Consider the following 8,200-nt stretch of genomic DNA (forward strand, 5'->3'; position numbering starts at 1 on the left):
TCTAGGTACAAGAAGACCTCTAAGGTCATCAAGCCCAGCCAAGAACATGCTTTGCCATGGAAGTCCCTACACCTGTTCCCCAGCACCACAAGTTCAGGGCCCAGCAGGGTGCCATAGCACAGATCAGGTGATGTGTCACAGATACAGGTTTAGCAGTGGACTTGACAGCTCTGAGTTAACAGTTAGAGACCTGAGAGGTAATTTCTAACCTAAATGATGCCGTGATGGGGAAATCACTGCAGGGGAGGCTGTTGGCTGAGCAACCTGAGAACTCCAACCATGTCACATTTCACTTGTTCAGTGTTTGACTGTTACAAAAGCCTGGGTGTTTCTTTTTAGATATCAAACCAGCCGAGGGGTTTTCCCAAGGAGAACCTTTCACGTCTAATTGCTATCAAATGTCATCCACCTACTTTACACTGATCTCAAAGACAGCCTGTACCTCACCTCAGTCAAGATTCCTCACTGATGGCAGCACGGGCAATTGGCTGGTTCTTTCCAAAAGAACCCCAGAGTAGGGATAATGCCACGTTACATTTAAGTGTAGTGAATGAGGCAGCACTAATCAGCTCTGACAAATACTGCACAGAGCAGAAGCAGCCCAAAGGAAACTCTTCCAGCTGGCTGCTCTCTGGGCAATTTCCAACGTAAACATTCAAGTGTTCTTGTCAGAGATTGTCCACAGCAGCTCTCCTGTTTATGGGAAATGCCCCGTGAAAGCTGTGACCAGCTGGCTGTTCTGTCAGATGAAGCACTTCAAATTGGCATATCATGTTTCCTTGTAGAATCCTTGAGTTGTTTGCAGTTCTAAGCCATTTATCAGCTCTCTATTATTTCTTTCCTTTCATCCAGATACAACAAGACTCACTTTCTTTGAAGCCATGACAGGAGGCTGGACCATCATGGGAACAAAACCCGTAGGACACCTTTGTTCTGCTGAAGCTCAGGCACACAGCCCAGTGACTTCAGAACTTATTCAGGTACCTTCAGCCAGTTTTCACCCCCAGCCTTGGATTCCGTGCCTGCGTGTCCTAATGGCAAACCGTCCTCATGGACAGAGGCAGCACTACTGCCATCTCAGACATGCAATGCAGATGTCTGGACGTAACATGGGGACTTCTGCTCTTGGCTATGTAAAGACAGCAGAAAATGCACGACACATCTCCTGATGTGACGTAAGTGGTCTTGTCCCACGTGAATGATGCCATGATTCTATAGTTCTATGGTGCTGTGATTTCATGGCTCTGTGATTCCATGACTTGCTGATTCTAGTCTGTGATTCCATGGTTCAGGTACTCCATGATTTTGAGATTCCATGATTCTAAAAGGCATGGTCTTTGGGTTTTGAAGCAATAAATGAGGAGGAAACCAATCAGCCATAGCCAAGTTCTGTTATTCACTCCTGATCTCCAGCATGATGACAAAGGCACTGAGTGAACACTGCCAACCTTCCTGTGTGTATGTTTCCCCATTACCCAACTGTCCCCACTGCCCACACAGAATCATAGAATGGCCTGAGTTAAACATACCATATGATCATCTAGTTTCAATCACCCTGCTATGTGCAGGGTCACCAATCACCAGACCAGGCTGCCCAGAGCTACATCCAGCCTGGCCATGATGGCCCCACCTACAAACTTCCAGATCCCTGTCACCAAGAAGTTCCCATTTGGTTGCACGTCCCCATTTTCCCATATCTCCATGACTTCCCCAAACTGCCGTGACATACTCATGTTCCCATGATGTGTTCGTATCACATGATGTTCTCATATCTTCATGTCCTCATATCCCTGTGTCCCCTTGCCTTCCAAATATCTCCGTAAGTTCCTCACTACCCATGTCCCTATTACCCTCTCACCTCCCAGTGTCCCCAGATGCTGTATCCTAGTTCCCAAGAAGAATCAGCCTCACACCTGGTAGTCTCACAGGACAGGACAGAACTCAGGGATGAGTCCTTGGACAAAGACATGGTATGAGGACAGCGTTATCTCTGGGTGGTCCTGGGGGAAAGAAAGGCCGTGTGTGCTGAGTGCTGGGACCTGAGGGCTTTGGGCTCAATGCCATCAGGATCCCAGCACTCAGTGTTCTTCCTCTGATCCCTGGCTTCCTCATGTTTCCTGGGGCCAAGGAAGGGGACGGCTGCATGCTGGGCTCAGTCCATGTCAGGGGAGTCTGCCAAGCCCAGGGGCATCTGGGGAGTGGGAGGGGCTCAGGGAGGATAAATGCAGACCTTGCCTCCTGCAGCCTCACCCAGCTCCCAGAGCACAGAGGAAGATGAAGGCAGCTGTGCTCAGCCTCGTGATGCTCCTTGCTGCCCTGTGCTGCACAGTGGAAGCTCAGGTGAAGCATCTGTGGGGGATGTGGGCTGGGGCTGGAGGTGATTGGCTACTGGGGATCCCCGACGCAATCTCTCACTCTCTCTCCTACTCCTCTCCCCACAGTCACTTGTGCAAGTGCCAGACTCTGAAGTTGCTGTGGTGAGTGCCTGGGCAGCCATGCTGATTGTGCCCAAGGATGGCCCTGCAGGGAGCTCTGAAGGAGCGGGTGGGGTCTGTCCCTGCCTGGCAGAGACTGCCCCTATATTTGGCACATCCAAATTTCTTCCATTTGCACCCTAGTCATCTTTTCTCTGGCTCCCCCAAATCCCTTTTCTTGGCTGTTCCAAATGCCCTCTCTTTGGGTCCCCACATCCCATGCTTTTTGCACCAACAGATCTCCTTTAATTGGCAACCCAATTCTCATCTCTTTAGGTCCCCAATCCCTTGTGTTTCATTTTCCCTCATTCTCTGTTCCTCTCTGTTTGGCACCCCTATTCCCCTCCTTTGGGCCCCCCAAACCCCTGCTCTGTCCTTATACCCAGCCCCAGCCCCAGCCCTGGGCTCCTCCATGGGCAGAGGTGCACAAAGACCTTGGCAACCATGAGGTTGGGGGCAGCCCTGGGACCAACCAGGCTGCTTGGATGGGGTCACCCTGTGATCCCCCAGACTCACAGTTCCCTCATTGCTGCCTCATGGCTCTTCTTCCCCAGGTGCCACCACCTGTTGCTGTTGCCCTTCCTGGATTGGTGAGTTGGGTGACCATGGGGCAAGGATGGGGCTGGGATGTCTTGCTGTTCTCAGTTCCCCTGAGACTTGGAGACACTCCTGCCGCCCCAAAGCCTCTGTTGGGCTCCCTCCAGATGTGGGAGGGCAATGGTCAGGGGGGAAAGGCAATGGGGGACAGTTGGGGCTGAGCTGGCTACAGGACCGTGCCTTGGCCATGCTGTTCTTGTGCCCACAATGGGTCCCTGCACCTTCAGGGTGTCCCACTGTGTCTTATTGCTCCCAGTGTGTTCCATTCTCCCCATACCCTCTGTGTGTCCCTAACGACCCCTTTTTCCCCAGGATGTGCTCAGCAGGACAGAGGAGAATCCCCCGCGCGTGAGACGTGTGGCCCTGGATTTACATGTCTAGGTGAGCAGCACAGGGATGCTTACAACCCCACAGGGGACTTAGGGGACCCTGGCTGTATCTGGAGCCCTGAGGACTGGGCATCAGGTGCTGGGAATTGATGGTATGGAGGGGACTGTCCCTGACCTGTTCCAGGGGGACCTGGGCACTCTCACCTCCAGCCCTTCCCTTACAGTCTACAGCGATGTGCAGAGGAACAGATCTGGAGGGGGCAGGCTCAGGGTGCCCTATGGATGGCCCAGAGTCACCATGCAGCTGAGACAGGGGCTATGGCTTCTGTTCCCATGGGACCCACATCCTGCCCTGGGTCTCTTGGCTGCTGCCAGTCCTTCTCCTGCCCTAAGTCCTTGGGGACAAACCCTGCAGGGACAAGGCTTCTCCTTTCCAGTGATGCCCTCTGACATCCTCTGATGACCATTGCTGCCCTCTGATGACCAGTGTTGCCCTCTGATGACCAATGAAGACCCTGATGATCAATGACACCCTCTGATGATCAATAAATCCCTCAGCAAAGCTACACTCTGTGTGTCTGTGTCCTTGTTCTCATGCTCAGCATGGACTGCTTGGATCTGTCTCTGCCTGGCAGTGGTCACCTCAAAGTGCTGGGAAGCTTCCCCAGCTCCATGCCATGCGCACCATGTCCTGCACCCCTGTGGGCTTCACCACCCTCTCTCATCATCTGCCTCAAAGTCCTAAAGGATGGAGATCCTCATGCTGCCAAGCAGCCCCAGTACCCTCCCTCTGCTCTCTCTCAGCTCATCCATACTATTCCTCCCAAACTCATTACACTTTGATCCATGGACACAGCGTGACTACATCACCCTCCTTTTACCCCCAGTCTTTCTGCAGCCACTTGTCCCTCTTTTGGGTCTGCTTTAGTCCTCTTGCGTCGGTGCCCCATCTCCCAGAACAAGGTCTGCTCACCCCCTCCCATGGACGCCTCAAATCTCCTGATGACCAATGAAGCCCCCTGATGACCAGTGACACCCTCTCTTGATCAGTGATCACTAGGAAGAGTGGGGAGTGAGCAGATGAGCATATGTTGCTCAAGCACCTGCTGGATTAAAACACAACTCCCACAGAGGTTCTGCTCGTCCATCTTGAGCTCTGGATCCAGCAGAGGCACAGAGACAAGGCTGGAACAACCTCCAGCAGTGTAAGATAGCTGCAGCCTAAGCCAATGGCCCTGCGGGTTACCTTGTTATCCCTGCCCAGCTGGGCTGGGTCGGGCACACCTGGCTGGGCATTGACTCCTGCCATCAGCTCTGCCTGTACTAGGGCCAAAATTTCTATGTAGCTAACTCATCACCACAGCCATAAGGCCCATGTAAACTGACAGCAGTCCCAAGAACAAGTGACAGACATCCTGCAAGTCTGTAGAATCATGATTGGGCCTCCACTCTGTGTGGGGGCTGTTTGCTTACTGGTATGCCAACTCCCAGGCCTGCTCTTAACAACCCAGTGCTAATAACTCAGCCTCCACAATTGATGAAGTACATTCCCCAAGTGTATTTGCCTATAGCCCAATAGGACTTCAGTTGTTTAGCATTCAAAGTGAGCTACAAATCAAAGCTTACAAAAGCATTATATTGTATAATACTTATACAGAACTTAATGTGTCTTGCTCAGCAAAAGTGTCTAAGTTTGCTGACGCCTTAGGCTGCAAGTTGTGGACCTCCACCAAGTCAATCAAAGGAAGACCCTACTAGCTACTTTTAGCCAGAGGATGAGAAAGCCTCACCCACCAGCAGAAGCAGAGCTTACTTGCCATGTTGTTCCCATAAGACTGCAAATATCCAGGTTTGCAGATAAGGTACCACTAAGTCCCAAGGTCATAATGAGCTACACACACACCACTCCCATCTACCATGTGCAAACATAGCCTTTAAACTCTTGTGAATGTCATCAGTAACCAAATGCTTCCTCAGCTGTGTTGTGTCATGCAAATATTTTAATCAGTTTTATTAACAACATGCGTACCAAGGCCTAGTGAATTGTGTGTTTATAAGGCTAGACTTGTTGCCTCTGCATACACCAGAGACTGAAATGTTCGGTACATGTGCAGTCATTGCAGCAACGCTGAAATATTGTTCAGGAACAAGGATGAGGTCTTAAGTCCAAATGCCTGCACATCATATGTTGCCTGGAGAGAAGGCATTATTCAGACTCAAGTCAAATTCCAATTTCCCGAGTAGTTTTCCTCACCTCAGAGCAACCTGGAGATATGTGTGTGGTGGATCTCCCATACACCTGCTGCTGCTTATCTGTAGTACAGCGGAAAATCATTAGTGTGCATCTTATTCACGTTCAGTGTCACTCTCTCCAACAATGACCATACAGGGTCTGGGAAGAAGGAATGTCCATGAGAGTTCTGCAGAACGGGAGCCCCAGGGCAGCTGGGGGGAGGACCAGGTGTGCTCTCAATTGGCCTTATTTTCACTAAGAACCATTTCTGAGACTAGGAGAGTTAGAAGCTGTTTGAAACCAGCCCACTCTAAACAGCATTAGAACCAGCCACCAACATGCAGCTAGCTCTGCTTGACCCATGATTTACAAATTGCACTGATTAGACAAGAGTACCTTCACTTTTCTTGGGATCTAACTAAAGCACTGTAGATATCTTTCCGGTTCTCATAGGCCATATTTCCTTTGGGGCAGTCTCTTGCTGTCCCCTACATTAGAGCCATAGTCAAGCCTGGGTGACTTGCGGAATCAAACTCTATAATCCAGAGATGGGTTATAAAGCAGGTATGTTTATTCCAGCGTTGCGCAGCGCCGGGTGCAAGGGGGATAGCTCCTCCAAACTTGCACACCGTAAAGAGAAAAGTGTGTTACAGATATAGGTTAAGCTAATACATAATCAATAGTCTCCTCCTCAGTTTGATTACATATTCATTACATTCCCTATGGCCCCGTTCCCCGCGACCCCATTCCCTCATTCCCCCTGACCCCATTCCCCGCGACCCTTGCCGATGTTTTGGGGTGAAATTCTTCTTCTGTTTTCTTCTTGGTGTTATCTGCTGTTATTGTTCTCCCATGTCGGCATCATCTTGCCCGGGGGGGGATCTAATCCTTCTTGTCAGAGGTCTCCGGACAGTTTCTTCTTATCTTTATTGCTTTATTTTGACTAAGTGTTTGCAATTCCCCCTTTCCCTGCACTTTTAAATGTACAGTTACCCTTTGTCTTGGTTTCTGTGAAGTTCCCCTTTCCCTTTCTATAGCAAAGTGTTACCTTACCACCATTTTGAGGCTTTGCTCACTCTTCAATTCCCCCCTTTTCTTTAATCTAGCAGGCTTTTACCTGCTAGATTCTTAATGGGTCTCAAATTGGCTCCGCTCTCTACCTTTTGTCTCAGCTCATGTCTCTTCCAAACCCCATATTCCCTTCTGGTATCCTGGCACAGACACAAAAAGCACCTTATAACAACACAAGTAAAACACACCAAGAGTAGCAAGGTGATGCAGGCTAAGAAAAGCTGTTTTAGTCATCCTAAATTTGGCAACTAGTAAGTTTATCCCATGATCCAGAGAAAACTATTCCCCAATCGGTGTTATCCCTGCCTACTCCATGTTGCAATGCATCTTTGGATAAACAGGATATCTCCTTTTGGATTGTCCATCAAGCATCTGCAGCAGCATCCTCAATTGTTTCTAAGGTTACAGAAATTTTCATACAGTGGTACCCCCCTTTTCTTGGGAGTTCTGTGAACTCAATTTGCCGTTGTTGCCCTGGAAGGCCCTCTCCCGTGAGGCCCACTTGTGCCCTGTTCCTGGTACTGGGACTGTACTTTGTAGTGTTGGTTTGCTCAATATATTCTCTTATCTTCCCTTATAACCAATTTCCATAAAATACTAAAGGGCATAATAATGTGTCCATTTGGGCATGCACACATCTGTCAGCTTGCTCTCTTCCTTTCTAAATTATTAATTGGACTCCTGTTCTCTTTAGAATATTTTACAGGTTTTGACTTGGCTTCAGAGATTTTAAGTTTACCTTCTGGAATTGAAGCCTTCTTCAACTGCCTGTTCTGCCACCTGATCTATCATCTTATTTTCTGTTTCCTGTACAGTGTTACATTTCTGATGTCTTTTACAACATATAATAACCATTGGTAGATTTAAATCAGGCTCTTTTTCTTGTGTGTGAGCAATCCTTGCTCTTTTCAGATGGTACTATGAGCGTGTGGCACATATTTAGCATCTGTCCATATGATTAAAGCTCTTGTCAAGGCAGTTATTTCAGCCTTCTGAGGGGAAGTCCCCACAGCTGGTGGTTGTGCTTCGATTACCTGGTCAGTAGCAGTTACTGCATGTCCTGCCTTACAGTCTCCTTGTCTCATAAAACTGCAGTTGCTGGTAAACCAGGTGTCTTCTGCATCTTCTAAGGGTTCGTCCTTCAGGTTCGACTGACCGGCTGGAATGTGCAGCTTCAGTTGATTCAAAGCAGTCATGTAATAGTGGTTCTCCGGGAGTTCCGCTAAGGAAAGATACTGGGTTGACAATATTAGTCACAATTATTTCTACATCACCTTGCTCTACCAGGATGGCCTGGTATTTCAGGAATCTTTGGGGTGAGAGCCAATGAACTAATGTCCCCCTTTTGCCTCCAGTACAGTAAACACTGTATGAGATATTAAAACTGGTGTCCTTTGGCCCAGTGTAGATTTATAGGCTTCTTGAATATTGAGCACTAGTGCAGCCACTGCCCTCAGGCACCATCCCTTACTCACTTCAAGCTGCTTGAGGTTTAC

General features: G+C 49.0%; 1 long non-coding RNA gene across 1 annotated transcript; it reads left to right on the top strand.

The window, feature by feature from the left end:
- Positions 1 to 2,226: 2,226 nt before the first annotated feature.
- Positions 2,227 to 3,966, top strand: LOC146755002 (uncharacterized). The gene is made up of 5 exons (XR_014938552.1): positions 2,227 to 2,340; positions 2,442 to 2,477; positions 3,029 to 3,064; positions 3,384 to 3,452; positions 3,625 to 3,966. It is a non-coding gene; the product is annotated as an uncharacterized LOC146755002 (long non-coding RNA).
- Positions 3,967 to 8,200: the final 4,234 nt, after the last annotated feature.

This window comes from Coturnix japonica, chromosome 37, assembly GCF_054131305.1.
Source record: "Coturnix japonica strain WE chromosome 37, WE-NBRP24, whole genome shotgun sequence".
NCBI lineage: Eukaryota > Metazoa > Chordata > Aves > Galliformes > Phasianidae > Coturnix > Coturnix japonica.